Source organism: Phyllobates terribilis, unplaced genomic scaffold (assembly GCF_046119375.1).
Source record: "Phyllobates terribilis strain yellow unplaced genomic scaffold, ASM4611937v1 Scaffold_489__1_contigs__length_1346288, whole genome shotgun sequence".
Classification (NCBI taxonomy): Eukaryota; Metazoa; Chordata; class Amphibia; order Anura; family Dendrobatidae; genus Phyllobates; species Phyllobates terribilis.
The window spans coordinates 146,677-172,837 of NW_027363249.1; the positions used below are offsets into that span (position 1 = coordinate 146,677).

The 26,161-nt window shown below is 45.7% G+C and overlaps 1 protein-coding gene across 1 annotated transcript in view; it reads right to left on the reverse strand.

The window, feature by feature from the left end:
- The window catches only part of LOC141230051 (uncharacterized), a 53,354-nt gene extending 27,193 nt beyond the window's left edge, over positions 1-26,161 (reverse strand). The window contains exon 1 of the mRNA XM_073667544.1: positions 26,073-26,161. The gene's annotated coding sequence lies outside the window, so the exon portion shown is untranslated. The remainder of the gene's footprint in view (positions 1-26,072) is intronic.

A 26,161-nucleotide genomic window follows, 5' to 3' on the forward strand; every position in this document is an offset into this window, starting at 1 on the left:
TTATTTCTGGCCTTTTTCTTGTAATATAGGAAAGCCTAATGCCATAAAAAAGCAGATATTAAAATCAGAAAATAGGAAGAATGAGCCAGCATATCAGGATGTAAACTTGAATAAAACACAGCTTTTATTGAGCCATTAAAAAATGCTGCTACCACCATAATAAGTCTTAGTGCACACAAGGATCACAGCTGTCTCGACCTATGCGGTTCGACGTGCAGTCTTAATCATGGTCTGTCTGAACTGTGGACTAGTGAGCATATAAAGGTAGGCTGTAATTAAAGATAATAGTTATGTGCTCACTAGTCTCTGAGGTCGGTATGATTAGCATAGACAAAAGTGAAATAAAAACGTTAGTGACACATATATTATTATCCTCTAAAATTAATATCATTAACATGTAGAAAAAATGCAAATATTTGTGATTCAAATAGAGAATAAATATAAAAACTAGCGATATACCATGTCCAAGGTGTAAACAAAACGGTCATTAATATTGTAGCATTAGATCCTGCCTGAGATTCAATCCAAAGGGTACTCGGGTTTCTAACATAAAAATCCAATATGGTTCCCTATTTAGCAGTTTGCGTCTATGGTCTCCCCCCGGATAGGTCTATACACTCTTTCTATGCCTTGAAATTTCAGTGCTGAAACTTCCCATTTATGGAACGTTCGGAAATGTGTTGACGCTGCTGAAATATTTGTGGCCAAAGGATTAACCGCATCAGATATGTGTCCTCTAATCCGTAGTATTAAAGGGCCGGTAGTACAACCAATGTATGGGATCTTACATGTAATACATTCAACAAAGTATATAAGCCAGAGTGTGCTGCAATTAATAAAGTCATGTATTTTGTATATACGATTATTATGCAGTGAGGTAAAAGTATCCTTTATCACTGTGTGTGAACATGCTTTACAGCGGCTCGCTCCGCATTTGAAAAAAACACTAAGGTTCAACCAGGTAGTAGATTGAGAATGCCTATGCTCCTCACTCAGGAAAAGACTGGGGGACAGGGTGGTACCACAGCCACAAACCGAATATCCTTGGTAAGAATTTTATTAAGCACCGGATCCTGGTGTAACATTGTATGTATTTCTTTATAATGGACACCACTTTGTTATACTGCGGACTATAAGTTGTAGAGAATGTTACACTAGAAGTTTCACATCCCAAATCATTTTTCCGCTCCTTATTTTTGAGAAGATCCTTACGTTTTAGGCTCGATACCATTTTGTATGATTTTATAACATTCCAATTAGGATAACCTTTTTTTGCCAATCTGTCATAAACTTCTCTGGCTTCCATATCAAACGCAGTATTATCCGTACAATTTTGTTTCGCCCTCATTAATTCCCCATATGGAATATTGTGCTTGATATGCAGCGGGTGGTAAGAACTGGCCTGCAGAATACTGTTACTGGCAATCTCCTTTCTATAGTGTGATATTTTTACAGTATTGAGATTTGGTCAATTTAAGATCCAAAAAAATGTATTTCTCTAGAATAAAAACAATGTGTGAATCTCAAATTGAAATCAATGTTTTTGAGATTTTCTGCAACTTTCAACACCTCCTCCTGTGTGCCTTCCCACATCAGGAGGAGGTCGTCGATAAATCGACCGTACCATATGATTTTTGGGCTGTAAATATTGCTCTGATTGGAAATGTGTTGCTCCTCCCATTTGAACATTAACCCCTTCACCCCCGAAGGTGGTTTGCACGTTAATGACCAGGCCAATTTTTACAATTCTGACCACTGTCACTTTATGAGGTAATTACTCTGGAACGCTTCAATGAATCCCCTGATTCTGAGATTGTTTTTTCGTGACATATTGTACTTCATGATTGTGGTAAAATTTCTTCGATATCACTTGCGTTTATTTGTGAAAAAAACAGAAATTTGGCGAAAATTTTGAAAATTTTGCAATTTTCAAAATTTAAATTTTTATGCCCTTAAAGCAGAGAGATATGTCACACAAAAGAGTTAATAAATAACATTTACCACATGTCTACATCAGCACAATTTTGGAACCAAAATTTTTTTTTGCTAGGGAGCTATAAGGGTTAAAAGTTGACCAGCGATTTCTCATTTTTCCAACAAAATTTACAAAACCATTTTTTTTAGGGACCACATCACATTTGAAGTCACTTTGAGAGGTCTTTATGACAGAAAATACCCAAAAGTGATGCCATTCTAAAAACTGCACCCATCAAGGTACTCAAAACCACATTCAAGAACTTTATTAACCCTTCAGGTGCTTCACAGGAATTTTTGGAATGTGGAAGAAAAAAAATTAACATTTAACTTTTTTTCACAAAAATGTTACTTTAGACCCAATTTTTTTTATTTTCGCAGGGGTAACAAGAAAAAATGGACCCCAAAATTTGTTGTGCAATTTCCCCTGGTCACGCAGATACCCCATATGTGGGGAAAAACCACTGTTTGGGTGCACGGCTGGGCTCGGAAGGGAAGGAGCGCCATTTGACTTTTTGATTGTAAAATTTGCTTGAATAATTAGCGGACGCCATGTTGAGTTTGGAGAGCCCTGTGTGCCTAAACATTGGAGTTCCCCCACAAGTGACCCCATTTTGGAAACTAGACCCCCCAAGGCACCTATCTAGATGCATAGTGAGCACTTGGAACCCCCAGGTGCTTCACAGATTGATTCGTAAAAATGAAAAAGTGGAGAAAAAAACACTTATTTTTACGGATTAATTTGTGAAGCACCTGGGGGTTCCAAGTGCTCAATATGCATCTAGATAGGTGCCTTGGGGGGGTCTAGTTTCCAAAATGGGGTCACTTGTGGGGGAGCTCCAATGTTTAGGCACACAGGGGCTCTCCAAACGCGAAATGGTGTCTGCTAACAAATTGAATTGGAAAATCGGCTCAAATTGTTAGCGAACACCATGTCGCGTTTGGAGAGCCCCTGTGTGCCAAAACAGTGGAAACCCCCCACAAGTGACCCCATTTTGGAAACTAGACCCCTCAAGGATTTTATTAAGGTGTATAGTGAACATTTTGAACCCAGAGGTACGACACAGAATTTGATAACATTAGGTCATCATATTGAATAAGTTGTCATTAGTCTTGAGCTCAAGTGCTCGCTACTTGAGTTTGCATCAGGTACTCGGGTATGCACCATGTACTGCGTGTGCTCGAGTGACATGCTCGAGTCCCTGCCCCGCATGTTTCACGGTTATTAGACACCCAAAAAAAAACATGCGGAGATCGCTCGTGCATGGCAGGCAATCCCCGCAAAAAATTTTTGGCCGCGAAGCATATGGGGCGGAGACTCGAGCATGTCACTCGAGCACCAGCGATACTCAATGCATACCAGAGCACCTGATGCAAACTCAAGTAGCGAGCACTTGCGCTCAACACTAGTCCCGATATCGTCATCTTTGTTTCTTACTTTTGAAAAAAATCCCAACCCCATCACAACCCTAACCCTAGCACAACCCTAACCCGAGAGTTTATTTTTTTACACCGTTGCTCGTGCGGTATAAGTGATTAGACGACTTTATTCTTCGGGTCGGTGCGATTACAGCGATACCAGAATGATATCGGGTTTTTATGATTGACAGCTGTCACACACTAAAAGATGCATTTTTTGTAAAATCTAGTTTTTGCATCGCCATATTTTGAGAGCTATAATTTTTCCAGATTTTGGCAGACAGAGTCATGTGATGGCTTGTTTTTTGTGAGATGAGTTGACGTTTTTATTGGTGCCATTTTCAGGCACGTGACATTTTTTGATCGCTTTCTATTCCGATTTTTGGGAGGCAGAATAAACAAAAAACAACAATTCAGGAATTTTTTTTTTTTAATTAATTCTGTTCCGCATGTGGTAAAATTGATAAGGTAGCTTTATTCTTTGGGTCAGTACGTTTACAGCGGTACCACATTTATATAGTTTTTCTATGTTTTGCACTTTTACATAATAAAAGCAATTTTATAGAAAAAATTATTTTTTAGCATCGCTTTATTCTGAGAGCTGTAACTTTTATTTTTCGGCTGATGGAGCTGTATGGCGGCTTGTTTTTTGCGGGACGAGATGACGTTTTCAGCGGTACCATTTTTATTTATATTCGTCTTTTTGATTGCGTGTGATTCCATTTTTTGTTTGGCATTATGGTGATAAAGCATTGTTTTTTGCTTATTTTTTTTTTTTTTTACCGTGTTCACTGAAGGGGTTAACTAGTGGGACAGTTTTATAGGTCAGGTCGTTCCGGACGCGGCGATACCAAATATGTGTACTTTTATTGGGGTTTTTTTGGTTTGTTTTTTCATAATATTTATTGATGGGTACATTATATTTTTATTTTTGGTGGATTACTTTTTTTATTTATTTTTTTAAATATTTTTACAATTTTTTTTTTTCACTTTGACAGTTTTTTTTTACTTTGTCCTACTATGGGACTTTCACTTTTTTAACTCTGATCGCCTGCACAGCACAGGGATGGAGCACCATCCCTGTGCCAAGCAGGCTGTCAGCGCTGGACAGGGAGAAGATAGTTTGGAAATGCTCTGTGCATGTCCAAAAACTCTTCCTGCTGTCTGGTGACCCGGATGTTGTTATGACGACATCAGGTCGTCAAGGCAACATCCTGGAAGCCGCGGCAGACAGCGCTGGAGGCCGGAAGAGGAGGCGAGTATACCGATCACCTCCCCTTAGCCACGGCAATGTTGCGATTGACTTCGATCGCAGCATTGCGGGGCTTAATGTGCCGGGAGCGGTGTGGGACCGCTCCCTGCACATAGTACTGGGTGTCAGCAGTGACAATCAGCTGACAACCGGCGGCGATCGCGCCCGCACCACTTGTGTGCGGGCGAAATCGCCAGGGCGTATTCATACGTATTTGGTCCATAAGTCCCAGGGCACAGATACGTACTAATACGCCCTATGTCGTAAAGGGGTTAATCCAATGATGACAAAAATTTGCTACCCATACTTACTCCCCTCCTTTGTAAAAAAAATTGATTGTCAAAGCAGAAATAATTATGATCCAGAAGAAATTTGACATGATAATGAAATCTTTTATTTCTACTGTATACGTGCTATAGGTATCCAAGTGATAGCTCAGGCTAGTTAATGCTCCACTGTGTGGTATGGATGGACATAGAGCTACACAAGTGGTCAAAATCATTGGTGCCCCTCGTTTAATGAAAGAAAAACCCACAATGGTCACAGAAATACCTTGAATCTGACAAAAGTAATAATAAATTAAAAATCTTAGAAAATGAACAAATGAAAGTCAGACATTGCATCTTAACCCTGCTTCCACAGAACTTAAAAAAAATGTAACTCATGAAATAGGCCTTGACAAAAATGATGATACTCTTAACTTACTATTTTGTTGAACAACCTTTTGAGGCAATCACTGCAATCAAATGATCCCTGTAACTGTCAATGAGACTTCTGCACCTCTCGACAGGTATTTTGACCCACTCCTCATGAGCAAACTTCTCCAGTTGTCTCATGGTTGAAGGTTGCCTTTTCCAGACGGCATGTTTCAGCTCTTTCCAAACAAGCTCAATAGGATTTAGGTCAGGGCTCATACAAGGCCACTTCAGAACAGTCCAATATTTTCCTCTTAGCCATTCTTGGGTGTTTTTAGCTGTCTGTTTTGGGTCATTATCCTGTTGCAAGACCCATGGCCTGCGACTGAGACCAAGCTTTCTGACACTGGGCAGCACATTGCTCTCTAGAATCCCTTGATAGTCTTGAGATATCATTGTACCCTGCACAGATCCAAGACACCCTGTGCTAGATGCAGCAAAGCAGCCCCAGAACACAACAGAGCCTCCACCATGTTTCACAGTAGGGACAGTGTTCTTTTCTTGATATGCTTCATTTTTCTGTCTGTGAACATAGAGCTGATGTGCCTTGGCAAAAACTTCCATTTTTGTCTCATCTGTCCATAGGACATTCTCCCAGAAGCTTTGTCGTTTATCAACATGTAGATTGGCAAATTCCAGTCTGGCTTTTTTATGATTTTTTTTTTTCCAACAATGGTGTTCTCCTTGGTCCTCTCCCATGAAGTCCACTTTGGATCAAACAATGACGGATGGTGCGATCTAACACTGATGTTCCTGTAGCATCGGCGTCTCTGCCCCCTGCCAGGCAGAGACGCCGTCCCACTCACCTCCGTGCTCCCCGCGCTTCCCGCTCTGCCTTCTCCAGCGCTCCTCTTCCTGCTGCCGGTGAGCGCAGCTCCCCGGGCATTGTGCTTAGGGCGTGCACGCGAGCTCCCTCCCTCTTAAAGGGGCCGCGCGCGCTGTCCTAAGGCGTCCCCGGCCAATTGCCGTGGGTCCTCCCATATATTAGGCACCTCCTCCAAAATGGAGGTGCCCTAGCAAAGTTGTCGAACAGTGTTTCTGACCTCTGCTTCAGCCCTCAGGTCCCGCTGCTAGCCTGACTTCCTGTCCTGCCTGCCTGTTACCTGCCAGTTATCTGCCTGTTACCTGCCGTGCCTGCCAGCCCGCTCACCTGGGAGCACTGGCCTGTTACCTGCCTGTTACCTGCCGTGCCAGCCAGCCCGCTCACCCGGGAGCATTCGCCTGTTACCTGCCGTGCCTGCTAGCCAGCTCACCTGGGAGCACTGGCCTGTTACCTGCCGTGCCAGCCAGCCCACTCACCTGGGAGCACTCACCTGTTACCCGACAGCCTACCTAGAGGCTCCTGCCTGTCTCTTGCCGTGACCACCTGACAGCCTACCTAGAGGCTCCTGCCTGTCACTTGCCGTGACCACCTGACAGCCTACCTGGAGGCTCCCGCCTGTCACCTGCCGTGTCTGCCAGTCCATCCACCAGGACCACTCATCAGCCTGCGCGCTGTGCCCATCTGCTATATCGGTCAGTCCCAGCCATCTGACCCGTGGGAGTCACCTGCTCTCTTACAAGGTCGTCCCCAGAGTAGCACCTGGTCCCTCTGCTCGGTCCCTCCCTGGTCACGGAGTCGTTAGCCGCCGTACAACCTAGGTCGGTCCGAGCTGATACTTAGTCACGCCCCTCTGGGTCCCTCCTTGAACCGCAGCACAGAGGTTCCACCACCCGGACCCGTAACAGTTCCTTGAGCTTGAAGTTCACCTTTAATCTCTTTAGAAGTTATCCTGGGCTCTTTTGTTACCATTCGTATTATCCGTCTCTTTGATTTGTCATCAATTTTCCTCCTACGGCCATGTCCAGGGAGGTTGGCTACAGTCCCATGGATCTTAAATTTCTGAATAATATGTGCAACTGTAGTCACAGAAACATCAAGCTGCTTGGAGATGGTCTTATAACCTTTACCTTTAAAATGCTTTTCTATCATTTTCTTTCTAATCTCCTGAGACTACTTTTTCTTTTGCTTCCTCCAGTCCATGTTGAGTGTGTTAGAACCCTCCTGTTAGTTTTGCGGTCACGTGACCATCTGCCTATATATTCCAGCTCCGCCCTTCTGGCTTTGCTGGACTTCAGTGTTGTCTTGACTGTCTTTCTAGCCAGGTGCTTCGGTGCCTATCTCTGTCAGTTCGCTTGGTCCTCTGGGACCTCTAGTACTTTTTGTCAGTTTGTCTTTTTGCTCTGCAACAACTTCTGTTAGGAGGTGTCCCATTTTTGTCCCAGTCCTTAGTTCTTTTAGGGACCCCTCCCTTAATTCTATAGGTCTCCGTTCAGACTAGCCGAGGACGAAGGTGGGTCTGTTGCTACATCGTAGGGATTCAGCTTAGTCTTACTGTAGGGACAGCTTTCCCTTATCTTTCCTTAGTTTATGTTGCAGATCATAACAGAGTGTGGTACACACCATGTCACCAAACAGCACAGTGAGTATCTGTAGCCCCATATACAGGTCCACTGACTGATTACAAGATTGTAGACACCTGTGATGCTAATTAGTGGACACAACTTGATTTAACATGTCCCTTTTGTCACATTATTTTCAGGGGTACCATATTTTCTGTCCAGGCCTATTTGAGGAGTTTATTTTTTTTCAAAATTCTGTGGAAGCAGGGTTGACTTTCATTTGTTCATTTTCATAGTTTTTAATTTATCATTACTTTTTTCAAATTCAAGTTATTTCTGTGACCATTGTGGGTTTTTCTTTCATTAAACGAGGGGTACCAACAATTTTGACCACGTGTGTATAACATCGCATGATAGCCAGTGATAATTTTCTTGCTATAGAAAAATCTGCAAATACAGTAGCCACAAATTTAGTTGAAGATAGAAATCTATCCACCCAGTCTCTCTCCCATAGAACCTAAGCCCGCTACTATTGGTCTGAGTGGTGGTGAAAATAAGTTTTTGTGGATCTTAGGAAATTAATGATATATAGGTATAATATCCCCATCAATGATCCCCTCTCCCAATCTGCCTCTTATCTACTTTCTCTAACCTCCTCATTTGGCCTCTCACAATTTACTAATTCTCCTACCCATGAAGACGGGAATACTCTGGACCTGTCCTGCACACCTCTTATCCCTGTCCTGGTGTGCATGGCACCCCTCATCCTTATCCTAGTATGCATGGCACCCCTAATCCCCGTCCTGGTATGCATGGCACCTGTAATCCCTATCCTGGTATGCATGGCACCCCTAATCCTTATCCTGGTATGCATGGACCCCTCATCCTTATCCTAGTATACATGGTCCCCCTATTCCCCATCATGCTGCACATAAAAAAAATTAATAAACACTCTTACTCACCTCTCTTCTCTCCTCCAGCGCTGCGTCCTGTCTGCCCGCACTGATCTCTCCTTGTGAGCCACGCATGGCGTCAATACCATGCGCGGCTCACAAGGAGAGATCAGCTGACGGAAGTCACTGCTCCCCGCGCGGGGAGCAGTGACTTCACTCTCCTTCATAGCCGGCACACAGCATAGCAGCGCTGCGGCTCCTGCTGCTGCTGGGCTATCGCGTGTGCCCGCTTATTAAAGGGCATGAATATTCACCCTGTTCCCATGGACGTGGAGAGAGGTTGAATATTCATGCCCTTTAACAGCGGGCACAGGCGATTCCGCCCCTCCTCCCCAAGTGCTCAATAGTATGGGGCTGCCTAGTTACTACAATATTTAAATGCCTAATAATGGTGTCTGGGCCTGGAATGTACGAAAGTCTATTAAGCAATGTCCAATAAGTTACTTTTTAACGTCTCCATACACATTGGACTAAAACACATGCTCCCAGGAAGAAGCAGGTGCAAAACGCGCGTTGGGGCTTCCGCCTACCCAGTGGCTGCGACTATGCTAGGTACTATTCCTATACATATATCTATGCTCTTATAGATTTATATGGTAGTTTTTTTAACCACTTCAGCTTTTTAGCTGGTATGTCTATTGCACGCAAGGCACTTTATGTATTTATTTATATGCCTACCTCTTCCGACAAGCCTACAACCTGCAGTAACCACCGCTCCACCACATTACTGCATGACCTCCTCTACCCCAACCTACTGTATTCTCACCCATCCTCGCTCCTCCTGTACCAGTCGCTGACTCGTTTTGTTAAGATTATGTAAATGTTTTTGCTATGTATATCCCTATCACATGTAAAGCGCCATGGAATAAATGGTGCTATAATAATAATAATAATATGCTGTATTATAAGCATTTACTTATTAATATATACATATTCCTTATAGATTTAATTCTGTTTTTTTTGTTAAACTACTCTAGTAGTGCATGATCTATTGAATTGGTACCATTGTTGGTCTGATTAATTTTTAGATATTTCATTGCACTAGGAATATGTTGTAAGAGAACCACATGTTATATACTATCCACTTGGTGGCTACACTATAATTATTTATTAATTTTATATCACATGAATTTTTGTAATTGTGACATACTCAGGGGTACCATTTCTAATTTATACTGGGTGAGGAGTGACTCTCTCTTGTATCTCCTCTTGAATTTTAATATATTTTTGTCTTTGTAAAGTTCGATTCATAAACATTTACGTTTTACTCTATTGGATTTATATCATCTCTGTCTTTTTGGATTTCTGTAATTTGCAGTACCAATTTAATGTACCGGTATGTGGTCAAATATAAGCACATTAGACTAAAGTTGCATGAAAGCACTGATTTCGGGGGGTTTGGTTGACTATATAAAGTATTTGGGAGCCTCCTGACAGATGATGTCAGGGCAGAGAAGGATCGGGGATCCCGAATTTCAGAGGCTAATGCGTTTGTTCTTCCTGTAGATAATCCTCCGCTAGAGTAGTCTGGAGGCGACCCTCTTACAGATCACAGGAAAGCTGGAATATTTGTGTGTATGGAGGAGTCGGGAAAGATAGCCGTCTGCCAAATGACCGTTCAGCCAACACTTATCTCATGTGTATGGGGCCGTTAGTATTACATGACAAGCAGTGATAATACACGGCACTACAGTAGTACAGTGCATTATCTGAGCAATCAGAGGCTTGTATGTTGTATGATCGCACAAAGGAGAGTGGTTTAACTCCTTAGTGACGGAGCCAATTTTGATCTTAATGACCAAGCCAAATTTTACAATTCTGACCAGTTCTGGAACACTTCAACGGATCCTACTAATTCAAAGATTGTTTTAGCGACATATTGTACTTCACGATAGTGGTAAAATTTATTCAATATGACTTAAATTTATTTGTGAAAAAAAATGGAAATTTGGTGAAAATTTTGCAATTTTCAAACTTTGAATTCTTATGCCCTTAAACCAGAGTTATGTCACATGCTTCACAAGAACTGAAGCAATGTGGAAGGAAAAAATAAACATTTAACTTTTTTCACATAAATTAAACTTCAGACCCAAATTTTTTTATTTTCACAAGGGTAATAATAGAAAATGGACCACAAAATTAGTGGTGCAATTTCTTCTGAGGATTCCGATATCCCATATGTGGGGGAAAACCACTGTCTAGGCACACGGCAGGGCTTGGAAGGGAAGGAACATTAGGTCGTCATACGGAAAATTTTAATTTTTTTTTCACGAAAATATTGTTTTAGCCCCAAATTTGTAATTTTCACAATGGATAATAGGTAAAATGGACACCATAATTTGTTACGCAATTTCTCCCGAACGCGATGATACTGCATATGTGGTAAAAAATTTCTGTCTGGGCACATGACAGGGTTAGGAAAGGAAAGAGAACTATTTGTCTGGAATATATTGTGAATGTGGCATTTGGAAAGCACCTGACATGCGAAAACAGCAGAAACACCCCCCCAGGTGACCCCATATTTGAAGCTTCACTGCCTAAGGAATTCATCTAGGGGAGTAGTGAGTATTTTGAACTCATAGGTGCCTCACAGAATTTTATAACACTGAAACATGGAAATATGACGTTTTAGTGGTAAAAATATAATTATTGTATTTGCAATAAAAATTTTCAGGTACACAAGGGTTAATAGGTGAAACTGAACCCCAGAATTTATTGCACACTTTCTTCCGAACGCGGTGATGCCCTATATGTCGTCAGAAATTACTTTTAGGCCACACGTCAGGGCTGACAAGGAAGGAGCGCTATTTGGCTTTTGGAGCACAGATTTTGCTAGAATAGTTTACGGGCAACATTTTTGGAGCTCTGAAGGTGTTAGAACAGCAGAAAAACCCCAAAAGTAACCCGACTGTAGAAATTGCACCTCTCAACGAATTCATCTACGGCTGCAGTGACTATTTTGTAACATCCATGCCAGGCTTTTTTTCTGGAGAATTGCAAAACTGCCAGATTAGTGCCCACACATTGTGCCCACATACAGTGTAGTGCCCCCATATATTGTAGCGCCCCCATACATTGTTCCCAGCTTGTGCTTCTGGCGATACGCAGCCCGTAAACTGTCAAGTGCTCTCTTCCCACTATAACAATGCCAAACATATGGCTGCTTATAGTGGTTTAGGCACAGTGGGGTTCAGAAGGAGGGACATTTGGATTTGGGAGAGCAGAATTCACTGGATTTAATTCGAGGGGGAAGAGAGACATGTCACTTTTCATTTGGTCTACCAGTAACGTGGGAACCCCATATAGTTTCAGTGACAGATGACGGACCCGAGTCTGATTTTGTTGGGGATAAATTAGGGGGTTTTATTGGTAACATTTTGGGACGCATAATATCTTTTGATCGCTTCCAGAATAAGGCTGGGATCACATTCTTGTGTTCAACGCTGAGCACTTACCGCAGGGTTTCCGTGTAAATTCCACAAAAATGCGATACAGGCGAAACCCCCAATAGACCCACCCACCATGACGACGCAGATGGAGACACTTTGGGCTCCATTTGGCATCTGCTCCGGTGGTCTCCATGTTTTTAGGCGTGCAAAGACCTGGGGTTGCCCACACTTGTGCGCTAAAAAGACGTCCTAAATAATGGGACACCCTGGATCAGAGACCAGTCCAAAGTGACTCCATCAGCCTCATAAGTAAGTGGGTCCGTCTGGGGTTTTGTCTGAATCACGGTATTGGGGAATTAACACGGAAACCTAGACGTAAGCTCTCAGTGGAGAGCGCAGGATAAATGTGAGTTAAGCTTTATTCCGATTTTTGTAAGGTAGAATGAACAAAGACAGCAGTACAAGAATAGTCCTTATTTTTATTTTTTCGCCGTTTTCCGTGTGGTAAAAGTGATAAGCCAGATTATTCTTCGGGTCGGTGCGATTACAGCGATACCAGATTTATATATACTGTATATTGTTTAAGCTTTTGCTGCCATCACACAGTAAAAATGTTTTTTTTTTTTATAAAATACTAGGTTGTTTTGTCGCTATGTTATGCGTGATCCCACTGTACCATGAACCGAGGAGTGCCTGGAGGGCCGTAACTAAGTATCAACCCGATCCGACCAAGGTCGCACGGTGGCTAACGACTCCGTGAACCAAGGAGGAACCGAGCAGAGGGACCAGGTGCGACTCTAGGTCAGACCCCGATCACAGCTGTTGACCCACACCGGGGAATGCAGGAATGGGCAGGTTAGGCTGGCAGGCAGACAGGTGGGCACTGGCAGGCACGGCTGGAGGGCAGACGGGAAGATACTGGCAAGCACGGCTGGTATGCAGACAGGGGGGTACTGGCGAGCACGGCTGGAGTGCAGACAGGGAGGCACTAGCAGGTTGGAGCCCAGGCTGGATAGAGGCCAGTACAGACTGGGAGACTGGAGCAGAGCCGCAGTTGCGGTAGACAGGTAGAGCAGAGAGGAACCGCCGGAGCGGTGAGCTAGGCAGAGCAGAGGAGATCCGCCGGAGCGGTGAGCAAAGCAGAGCAGAGCGAAACCGCAGGTGCGGTGAACAAGGCAGAGCAGAGAGGGACCGCCGGAGCGCTGGGTAAGTCAGAGCAGAGAGAAGCCGCCGGAGCGGTGGGCAAGTCAGAGCAGAGAGAAGCCGCCGGAGCGGTGGGCAAGTCAGAGCAGAGAGAAGCCGCCGGAGCGGTGGGCAAGTCAGAGCAGAGAGAAACCGCCGGAGCGGTGGGCAAGTCAGAGCAGAGAGAAACCGCCGGAGCGGTGGGCAAGTCAGAGCAGAGAGAAACCGCCGGAGCGGTGGGCAAGTCAGAGCAGAGGGAAACCGCCGGAGCGGTGGGCAAGTCAGAGCAGAGGGAAACCGCCGGAGCGGTGGGCAAGTCAGAGCAGAGGAGAACCGCCAGAGCGGTGAGCAAAGCAGAGCAGAGCGAAACCGCAGGTGCGGTGAACAAGGCAGAGCAGAGAGGGACCGCCGGAGCGGTGGGGAAGTCAGAGCAGAGAGAAGCCGCCGGAGCGGTGGGTAAGTCAGAGCCGAGAGAAGCCGCCGGAGCGGCGGGCAAGTCAGAGCAGAGAGAAGCCGCCGGAGCGGCGGGCAAGTCAGAGCAGAGAGAAGCCGCCGGAGCGGCGAGCAAGTCAGAGCAGAGAGAAGCCGCCGGAGCGGTGGGCAAGTCAGAGCATAGAGAAGCCGCCGGAGCGGTGGGCAAGTCAGAGCAGAGAGAAACCGGCAGAGCGGTGGGCAAGTCAGAGCAGAGAGAAACCACCGGAGCGGTGGGCAAGTCAGAGCAGAGAGAAACCGCCGGAGCGGTGGGCAAGTCAGAGCAGAGAGAAACCGCTGGAGCGGTGGGCAAGTCAGAGCAGAGAGAAACCGCCGGAGCGGTGGGCAAGTCAGAGCAGAGAGAAACCGCCGGAGCGGTGGGCAAGTCAGAGCGGCGCGAAACCGCAAGTGCGGTGGACAAGGCAGAGAGGACAGGGCTCTGTTCACATGGAACAGACTGGAAAATACAGGAAGATACGGAGGAAGGGAAAAGGGACAAGCAGAACCAGATACACACAAGGTACTTGCTATGAAGTAGCGAGTGGACACAAAACTCACAAACAGAAGTACAGAGACAACGAGTAGGAGTTAGGTGCAGGGTCAGACAATGCAGGAAGAGGGAAGGTACGGACATAGAGAAAAACAGATAACAGGTTAAGGTACAGTTCAGACAGGAACTGCTACTGCAAGAGATACAAGAGCAAGTCTGGGTATACGGCCCCCAGAATTGCGGACAAACAGGCTAGGGTACAGTTCAGACAGGAACTGCTACTGCAAGAGATACAAGAGCAAGTCTGGGTATACGGCCCCCAGAATGGCGGACAAACAGGCTAGGGTACAGTTCAGACAGGAACTGCTACTGCAAGAGATACAAGAGCAAGTCTGGGTATACGGCCCCCAGAATGGAAGACAAACAGGCTAGGGTACAGTTCAGACAGGAACTGCTACTGCAAGAGATACAGGAGAAAGTCTGGGTATACGGCCCCCAGAATGGCGGACAAACAGGCTAGGGTACAGTTCAGACAGGAACTGCTACTGCAAGAGATACAGGAGTGAGTCTGGGAATACAGCTCCCAGAGTAGCGAAAACAGACTAGAAGACAGAGGTGACAGGACAGGACAGGACCTGGCAATACAGTATGCAAAGACAAACTGAGTGAAGGTGTTGCTCAGGCACCTCCTTCTGGGTAGAGGGGGTTTAAATATCCAGTGACTGACAGCAATAGGCTGGAGACCCATTAGGGGTGTGCCCACAGCAGCTATAAGAATCAGGAAGTAACCAGGGGGCCGCTGCCCTAAGCAGACAGTCAAGAGGAAACCAGCATGATCTGGAATACTGTTTGCAGGCTGGACTGAAGGGTAAGATTGCGGTCTTGCATGGTGGGAGGTGGTGCACCATGCAACCATGCCGCCCGGGATGTTACAGCTATATTCTGAGAGCTGTAAATTTTATTTTTTTGCCGAATTAGCTATTTTAGGGCTAGTTTTTTGCAGTTTGGCGTTTTCACTTTTACCATTTTTTTACATCACTTTTTGATTGCTTTTAATTCACTTTTTTGTGAGTCAGTATGATGAAAAAGCAACGTTTTTGGCTTTTTTTTTATGGTGTTTGCCAAACGGAATAAATAATGTGCCAGTTTTATAGAGCAGGCCGTTCCGGACGCGGCGATACCAATTTTATGTGTACTTTTTTGTTTATTTTTGTTTTGTTTTATCAAAAAAGCTGTGTTTTGAATGGCGAAACAGCTTTTTGTGACTTGTGCGTTTTTTTCTTTTTTCACTGTGGGACATGTATAATTTTTATTTTTATCACTGGTCTCATACACTGCAGTACTCATGTAGTGTAGTCAGCTTATAGCTGGATCTCAAAGGCCACCGTACCCTGGGGTCATCACATGACCTCAGGGTACCATTGTAACCATCGTGTTCGGCAATTTTCATCACGGGGGTCTCATGGTTACAAAGGGGGTCTTATGACCCCATTGTAACAACTTAAATACTGCTGTCGCAATTGACAGCTGTATTTAAGGGTTTAATCGGCCCTGATCGGTTGCAAAACCGTCCGGGGCCGATACTGCAGGGTGCCAGCTGTCACATACAGCTGACACCCACGCGAATTGCCACTGCCGGGTGGCAATATTCCTTTATTTCCAATTGCAGTTTTAAAACGGCAATGAGGGGATAAAGCCCCTTAACGACAGCCGTTTTAATGTGTATTGGCGTTCATTAAGGGGTTAAAACAAAAGTTCTAAAAGAGGTGCCTAAACAGTGGAAACATACCACAAGTGACACCATCTTGGAAACAAGACCGCTCAAGGAATATTTAGATGTGTGGTGAACACCTTGAACCCCAAGGTGCTTCACAGAAGTTTATAACGTAGAGCTGTGAAAATGAAATGTCTATTTTTTTCTACAAAAATTATCTTTTAGTCCCAAATTTTTTATTATCACAAGGGTAACACGAAAAAATGGACCTCAAAAGTTGTTGTGCAATTTCTCCTGAGTTCACCAATATACAATGCGTGGTCGAAAACTACCTTTGAGGCACAGTGCAAAACTCAGAAGGGAAGAAGCGCCATTTTGGAGTTCAAATTTTGCTGGAATGGTTTGAGTATGCCATGTCACATTGGCAGAGCCCCTGAGGTGCCAAAACAGCAGAATCCCCCATAAGTGACCCCATTTTACAAACTACACCTCTCAATTAATTCATCTAAGGGTGCAGTTATCATATTGACACCACAGGTATATCACAGAATTTTATACCATTGGGCAGTGAAGGAAAAAATAATTACATTTTTACCACAAATATTTTGTTTTAGCCCCAGATTTTACATTTTCGCATGGGGAAATTGGTAAAAAAAAAAAATGGCACCAAAATGTGTCACACAATTTCTGCTGAACGTGGCAATACCTCATATGTGGCTGTACAGTACTGCTTAGCCACACAGTGAGACTCGGGAGGGACAGAGAGCTATTTGCCTGCTGGAGGGCAGATTGTCCTAAAATAGTTTGCGGACTCCATATACAGAGCCCCTAAGTGCTAGAAGGGCAGAATCCCCCCTCAAGTGACCCCATTTTGGAAATCATACCCCTGCCAAACATGTGGACGCTAAATGAGGTTAAGACACACTGTGGTGCTCAGAAGGGAGGTGGGATTTGGGAGCGCAGAATTTGCTGAATTTCTTTTGGCGAGGGGAGAGGGGCGAGAAGCCATTTCGCTTCTCCAGAGCCTTTGTACTACCAGTAACGTGGAAGCTCCCTATAATTCCATTAACACATGACGTACCTGAGTGGGTGCTTTTTATGTGAAGCTTTAATTGGGAATATTTTACATAACATTTTGGATCACATTTATCCAGCGCTCTACGCTGAGCACTTACTTTGGGGTTTCCATCTAAATCTCAGAATGATGTGATTCAGATGAAATCCCCGAGAGATCCATTCACTATAATGAGATGAGGCAGCAGAGTTACTCTGGACTCCGTCTGGGGAATTACTGTATTTTTTTTCTATTCAGCATTGTCCTTCTTTTCAGAGGTGCACAAAACTGTGGCTGACCGTGCTTTTATCTACGGCTAAAAAGAAGGACACCACCGAATCATAGGTCAGATGCCGTCCACAGTGCCGCCATCTGCCTCATTATAGGGAATCTTCCACTGGGGGTTCTGTCTTAATTAGTGTTGAGCGAGTATGTTCTGGTCCAAGTATGCTCGGGCCGAGCTCCGAGTATTTACAGCTGCTCGGTGATAAGGTTAAATCGCTCCCGTGTGCCTGATTTGCAACTGTTTGACAGCTTTATTACATGTGAGGAATGTGTAAGAAATAGACATTCCTTACATGTACTAAAACTGTCAAACAGTTGCAAATCATGCACACGGGAGCGATTCAACCATATCACCGAGCAGCTGTAAATACTCGGAGCTCGGCCCGAGCATACTCGGAGAAAGGGTTAATAGAACATACTCGCTCAACGCTAGTCTTAATCATTTATTTCAGAGATTTACACGGAAACCCCGGTGTAAGCGCTCAGCGCAGAGCGCAGGATAAATGTGTGACTGAGCCTTACTGCGATCTTTGGGAGGCAGAATGAACAAATCAACAGCAGGTGAATAATTGGTTTTATTTATTTTTTACGCTGTTCCTTGTGCACTGCAAGTAGGCGACTTTATTCTTTGGTTGGTGCGATTACAGTGATACCAGACTTATATTGGGTTTTATGATTGGCTGCTGTCACTCACTAGAAAAATGTTTTTTTTTTTGCAAAATCTAGTCTTTGCATTGCCATATTTTGAGAGCTATAATTTTTCCATATTTCTGCCGACAGAGTCGTGTTGGGGCTTGCTTTTTGAGGGACAAGTTGACGTTTTTATTGGTACAATTTTCGGGAAAATTACATTTTTTGATTGCTTTCTATTCTGATTTTTGGGGAGGCAGAATGAACTAAAACCAGCAATTCAGGAATTGTTTTTTTTTTGTCGTTACTTGTATGGTAAAATTGATAAGGCAGCTTTATTCTTCGGGTAAGTACAATTATAGCGATACCTCATTTATGTAATTTTTTTTATGTTTTTGCGCTTTTACATAATTATTTTTTCTATAAAAGTTTTTATCTTGACACCGCTGTGTGCTGAGAGCTGTAACTTTTTAATTTTTCGGCTGATGGAGCTGTATGGCAGCTTGATTTTTACGGGACAAGATGACGTTTTCAGCAATACCATTTTTATTTACATCTGTCTTTTTGATTGCGTTTTATTCCACTTTTTTCCAGCCGTAGGATGAAAAGGCTTTTACGCCATTCACTGAAGGGGTTAACTAGTGTGACACGGGTCATTCTGGACACGGCGATACCAAATATGTTTACTTTTTTTAACATAAAAATGTGTATTTATTAGTGTAATATATTTTACTATTATTTAACATTTTTTTTACTTAGTCCTGATATGGTACTTTCACTTTTTTCACAGGTATAATGTATTGCAATGCACTAGCATTGCAGTACATTATACCTTTGTAGAATACTTCTGAGACCATGATGTGAGGGGATAACCCATCCTCGTGCGCGAACTAGCACCTGGCCATGATGGGCTATCCCCGTCATTGAACGTAATGGTGTTAATCTCCTTTAATTAGATCTCTGGCCACTCAGGGCAAAGTTCTGTACCATCTAAGCAAGCCTCCTGGCCTGAGCTAAGGACCTCGCCCTGCTCTTTGTCTCTACTATGCTTCCTGTCTTAAATCCAGATTCACACTGCCATTATATCTTTGCTTTCCTTCAGAATGTACTATTTGATGTCTCCCTCCTACACACAACACCATATCAATTCAAGTCTGCAACCAGATGGTCTGAATGTCTGTATTTCTCACTTACTTATCCCTCTCTGACTCATCACCAGGAAATTGTTCTCCTGTGTGCCCATATAGCTCAGAATGAGGGCTCCTAGACAGTATGATTTCCCCCACAATTACTGATCTAAAAAAAAAAAAAAACACACACATTACTCAACCAACTCCGTTCCTGAGATGCGCTGCTCCGGTCTGTGCCGTGTGAGTACTGAGGCTCCATACTACAGGTGTGATGTAGTGACGCCATTGTGCCTGCAGTGCACGGAGCCTCAGACTCACAGGTGAAGGCTGAATGGGGGATCAGTGAGCTTTCGACTCAGATTCACTATTCTATTCACTGGTATCACCGTCATAGGAACGTGGATATCACTGAAATTGTGATGATGGGTAAGGAGAGTGTGCTCGGTGCTGAGTCATGGGCACCATAGCGGCCGCATGGGCTTCCGTTATGAATGATACGGCCCTGCTACCTATTGTGTGGTAAATATCTCATAGGTCCTGGGTTCATTAGTATCTGCACCAAGAATGGGGCTCAGTGAATATTCATTCATTAGCTGTGGGGTAGTCGGTGGGGTGGATGGTACCATGTTGTGTGTGTAAGGGGCAATACTGTGGGAACCCCCCCTAAAATAAAATATTAAACCCTTTTTAAATATACTAGATGGTGGCCCGATTCTAAAGCATCGGGTATTCTAGCATATGTCTCCCGACCCTCCTTTATAATGCCCCATGCAGGATGTCACATCCCCCGTATATAATACCCCATGCAGGATGTCACATCCCCCCTATATAATGCCCCATGCAGGAAGTCACATCGCACTATAGTGCCCCATGCAGGATGTCACATCCCCCCCTATATAATATCCCATGCAGGATGTCACCTCTCCCCCATATAATGCCCCATGTAGGATGTCACCTCTCCCCCCATATAATGGCCCATGCAGGATGTCACCTCTCCCCCCATATAATGCCCCATGTAGGCTGTCACATCCCCCCTATAGGATGTCACCTCTCCCCCCATATAATGCCCCATGCAGGATGTCACCTCTCCCCCCATATAATGGCTCATGCAGGATGTCACCTCTCCCCCATATAATGCCCCATGTAGGATGTCACCTCTCCCCCATATAATGCCCCATGTAGGATGTCACCTCTCCCCCATATAATGCCCCATGTAGGATGTCACCTCTCCCCCCATATAATGCCCCATGTAGGATGTCACCTCGTCCCCATATAATGCCCCACGTAGGATGTCACCTCTTCCCCATATAATGCCCCATGTAGGATGTCACCTCTCCCCCCATATAATGGCCCATGCAGCATGTCAACTCTCCCCAATATAATGCCCCATGTAGGATGTTACCTCTCCCCCCATATAATGGGGGATATTACCTCTCCCCCCATATAATGCCCCATGTAGGATGTCACCTCGTCCCCATATAATGCCCCATGTAGGATGTCACCTCTTCCCCATATAATGCCCCATGTAGGATGTCACCTCTCCCCCCATATAATGGCCCATGCAGCATGTCACCTCTCCCCAATATAATGCCCCATGTAGGATGTTACCTCTCCCCCCATATAATGCCCCATGTAGGATGTCACCTCTCCCTCCATATAATGCCCCATGTAGGATGTTACCTCTCCCCCCATATAATGCCCCATGTAGGATGTCACCTCTCCCCCCATATAATGCCCCATGTAGGATGTCACCTCTCCCCCATATAATGCCCCATGTAGGATGTTACCTCTCCCTCCATATAATGCCCCATGTAGGATGTTACCTCTCCCCCCATATAATGCCCCATGTAGGATGTCACCTCTCCCCCCATATAATGGCCCATGCAGGATGTCACCTCTCCCCCCATATAATGCCCCATGTAGGCTGTCACATCCCCCCTATAGGATGTCACCTCTCCCCCATATAATGCCCCATGCAGGATGTCACCTCTCCCCCCATATAATGGCCCATGCAGGATGTCACCTCTCCCCCATATAATGCCCCATGTAGGATGTCACCTCTCCCCCATATAATGCCCCATGTAGGATGTCACCTCTCCCCCATATAATGCCCCATGTAGGATGTCACCTCTCCCCCCATATAATGCCCCATGTAGGATGTCACCTCGTCCCCATATAATGCCCCACGTAGGATGTCACCTCTTCCCCATATAATGCCCCATGTAGGATGTCACCTCTCCCCCCATATAATGGCCCATGCAGCATGTCAACTCTCCCCAATATAATGCCCCATGTAGGATGTTACCTCTCCCCCCATATAATGGGGGATATTACCTCTCCCCCCATATAATGCCCCATGTAGGATGTCACCTCGTCCCCATATAATGCCCCATGTAGGATGTCACCTCTTCCCCATATAATGCCCCATGTAGGATGTCACCTCTCCCCCCATATAATGGCCCATGCAGCATGTCACCTCTCCCCAATATAATGCCCCATGTAGGATGTTACCTCTCCCCCCATATAATGCCCCATGTAGGATGTCACCTCTCCCCCATATAATGGCCCATGCAGGATGTTACCTCTCCCTCCATATAATGCCCCATGTAGGATGTTACCTCTCCCTCCATATAATGCCCCATGTAGGATGTTACCTCTCCCCCCATATAATGCCCCATGTAGGATGTCACCTCTCCCCCCATATAATGCCCCATGTAGGATGTCACCTCTCCCCCCATATAATGGCCCATGCAGGATGTCACCTCTCCCCCATATAATGCCCCATGTAGGATGTCACCTCTCCCCCCATATAATGCCCCATGTAGGATGTCACCTCTCCCCCATATAATGCCCCATGTAGGATGTCACCTCTCCCCCATATAATGCCCCATGTAGGATGTTACCTCTCCCCCCATATAATGCCCCATGTAGGATGTTACCTCTCCCTCCATATAATGCCCCATGTAGGATGTTACCTCTCCCTCCATATAATGCCCCATGTAGGATGTTACCTTTCACCCCATATAATGCCCCATGTAGGATGTTACCTATCCCCAATAAAATGCCCCATGCAGGATGTCACCTCTCCCCCATATAATGCCCCATGTAGGATGTCACCTCTCCCCCCATATAATGCCCCATGTAGGATGTCACCTTTCCCCCATATAATGCCCCATGTAGGATGTCACCTCTCCCCCCATATAATGGCCCATGCAGGATGTCACCTCTCCCCCCATATAATGGCCCATGCAGGATGTCACCTCTCCCCCATATAATGGCCCATGCAGGATGTCACCTCTCCCCCATATAATGCCCCATGTAGGATGTTACCTCTCCCCCCATATAATGGCCCATGCAGGATGTCACCTCTCCCCCCATATAATGGCCCATGCAGGATGTCACCTCTCCCCCCATATAATGGCCCATGCAGGATGTCACCTCTCCCCCCATATAATGGCCCATGCAGGATGTCACCTCTCCCCCCATATAATGGCCCATGCAGGATGTCACCTCCCCCATATAATGCCCCATGTAGGATGTTACCTCTCCCCCCATATAATGCCCCATGTAGGATGTCACCTCTCCCCCATATAATGCCCCATGTAGGATGTCACCTCTCCCCCATATAATGCCCCATGTAGGATGTTACCTCTCCCCCCATATAATGCCCCATGTAGGATGTTACATCTCCCCCCATATAATGCCCCATGCAGGATGTCACCTATCCCCCATATAATGCCCCTATGGCCCCATACAAAAAAAAAAAAAAAATCCAATACTCACCTCACTGCTTCTCTGGACTCCAGCGTAGGCCGCATCTTCACGCTGTGCGCTGTGATCAGTCAGGAGAGAGCGCGGTGTAAAGACGTCACCGCGTCCTCTGACCTGAGACGTCACAGGGCATCAGCAGAAGACACGGGAGCTGCTGCGCAGGCACGGGGAGGGGTAAGTATGACGCCGGGTGCCGGGGTCCTGATCGAGCGGGGGGAGGGACGGGAAGAGAGGAGAGGAGAGGGGAGGGGAGAGGAAAGGAGGGGAGGGGAGAGGAGGGGCGTCACACTTGTCCTCGGGAGATAAGCGGCTGTAGCCGCTAATCTTCTGATGATAGCCGCTTGTAGGTCAGCGGCGCATACGGTCGGGGGACTTATGCTGCGAGCAGCCGGCTGCATCTCCCGGCTGCATCGCCGCTGACCTCCGTGCCTCACATGAGCCGCTAATGGCCGCCATGTTTTTCTGAAATGCCGCGTCGCTGATTGGCCGGGGCTGGACCAATCAGCGACCCGGGATTTCCAGGACAGACAGACAGACGGGTTAAGACAATTATATAGATAGATGCATTGAAAACTGGACTAACAATATATATATACTTAAAGCTAGAAAAATTACAAGCTCAATGACTTTCTGTGGATGTATACAAACAGATGTAAGCAATGATGCTGCTGAATAATTGATACAGTCACTACCTTACCCTATCCTGTACCTAAACAAAGCGGATACTGCCTAGCTGCGGAGGTTAGCACCCTCAACAATGGTGCCCCCGCTCACTGGTGGCTGTACCTCAGAAGCTCTAGTTAATGCTGATATATATCAAAAAATACACTGATACATTAAATAGGACCAGATATGTCTCCAGGTATATATAAAGGAAAGGGTATGATAGTCATCAGATAACGGTTCAATATTCTGCCTCGATGCGTTTTCCCAACAGCTTCATCAGGAGGCTTGATACAGCGATGATAATTCATGATGTTCAGCATAGTGTGCCTAATAGCCAGGTGTCCATGTATAAATATCCCACTTCATCCAAAACCCCTCCCAGACTAGGAGACCCATTCCCATTCCTTGAGGTGAATTGTCAAAGGACATATAGAATGGAGTCTGTCTATAATAATGTACTGCGCCTGCGCTACTTCTCATGAGCTAGAGGTCCGATAATGTCCATCCCCTAGTGTGCATGTCCGGAAGTGACGTGCTTTACACTGAAAAGCAAGATAAACTGATTTCCGCCGCGCCACTCGTACCTGTGACTGCGCATGCCCGTAGATATGTGTTCCACGCCGGAGAGCATAATGGCCTATATGTGTCCGGACCATCATCCTTGTCAGTAAAGTAACATATGATTAAAGGGTTTCTGTTTACCTGTGTGTTGTATCCTGTCACCTGATTACAGGGGCATAATTGGGGCATTACACTGTGTGGGGGCATCATACTGCATAAGGGGCATTACACTGTGTGGGGGCATCATACATACTGCATAAGGGGCATTACACTGTGTGGGGGCATCATACATACTGCATAAGGGGCATTACACTGTGTGGGGGCATCATACATACTGCATAAGAGCCATAATGGGGGCATTACACTGTGTGAGGGAATCATACATACTGCATAAGGGGCATTACACTGTGTGGGGGGGCATCATACATACTGCATAAGAGCCATAATGGGGGCATTACACTGTGTGGGGGCATCATACATACTGCATAAGGGGCATAATGGGGGCATAACACTGTGTGGGGGCATCATACATACTACATAAGGTGCATAATGGGGGCATAACACTGTGTGGGGGCATCATACATACTATATAAGGGGCATTATGGGGGCATTACACTGTGGGGGCATCATACATCCTGCATAAGGGGCATAATGGGGGCATTACACTGTGTGGGGGCATCATACATCCTGCATAAGGGGCATAATGGGGGCATTACACTGTGTGGGGGCATCATACATACTGTATAAGGGGCATAATGGGGGCATTACACTGTGGGGGGCATCATACATCCTGCATAAGGGGCATAATGGGGGCATTACACTGTGTGGGGGCATCATACATACTGCATAAGGTGCATAATGGGGGCATAACACTGTGTGGGGGCATCATACATACTACATAAGGTGCATAATGGGGGCATAACACTGTGTGGGGGCATCATACATACTATATAAGGGGCATTATGGGGGCATTACACTGTGGGGGCATCATACATCCTGCATAAGGGGCATAATGGGGGCATTACACTGTGTGGGGGCATCATACATCCTGCATAAGGGGCATAATGGGGGCATTACACTGTGTGGGGGCATCATACATACTGTATAAGGGGCATAATGGGGGCATTACACTGTGGGGGGCATCATACATCCTGCATAAGGGGCATAATGGGGGCATTACACTGTGTGGGGGCATCATACATACTGCATAAGGGGCATAATGGGGGCATTACACTGTGTGGGGGCATCATACATCCTGCATAAGGGGCATAATGGGGGCATTACACTGTGTGGGGGCATCATACATCCTGCATAAGGGGCATATTGGGGGCATAACACTGTGTGGGGGCATCATACATCCTGCATAAGGGGCATAATGGGGGCATTACACTGTGGGGGGCATCATACATCCTGCATAAGGGGCATAATGGGGGTATTACACTGTGGGGCATCATACATACTGCATAAGGGGCATAATGGGGGCATTACACTGTGTGGGGGCATCATACATACTGTTTAAGGGGCATAATGGGGGCATTACACTGTGGGGGGACATCATACATCCTGCATAAGGGGCATAATGGGGGCATTACACTGTGGGGCATCATACATACTGCATAAGGGGCATAATGGGGGCATTACACTGTGTGGGGGCATCATACATACTGTTTAAGGGGCATAATGGGGGCATTACACTGTGGGGGGGCATCATACATCCTGTATAAGGGGCATAATGGGGGCATTACACTGTGTGGGGCATCATACATACTGCATAAGGGGCATAATGGGGGCATTACACTGTGTGGGGGCATCATACATCCTGCATAAGGGGCATAATGGGGGCATTACACTGTGGGGCCAGTAAAGGGGTCCTGTACTATGAGAACATTACGTTTCCTCCCTTCCTGTCTCCATAGTTGGGTCGTATGTATCTATTACAGGAAACAGAACAAAAACCTTATGATTCTTATAAAAGGGCAACACAAGACCCCAAAAGAGTCTCCGTGCTGAAGGGGTTAATGCCCCCTGCGCCCAGTAATGGGGTCTCCACATACCTCCACCTGCAGAGCCGCCTCCACATATATGGCTGCTCTGTGTGCACAGGAGCTGTGATGAGGTCACAGGAGGGGAGGAGTCAGGGGTC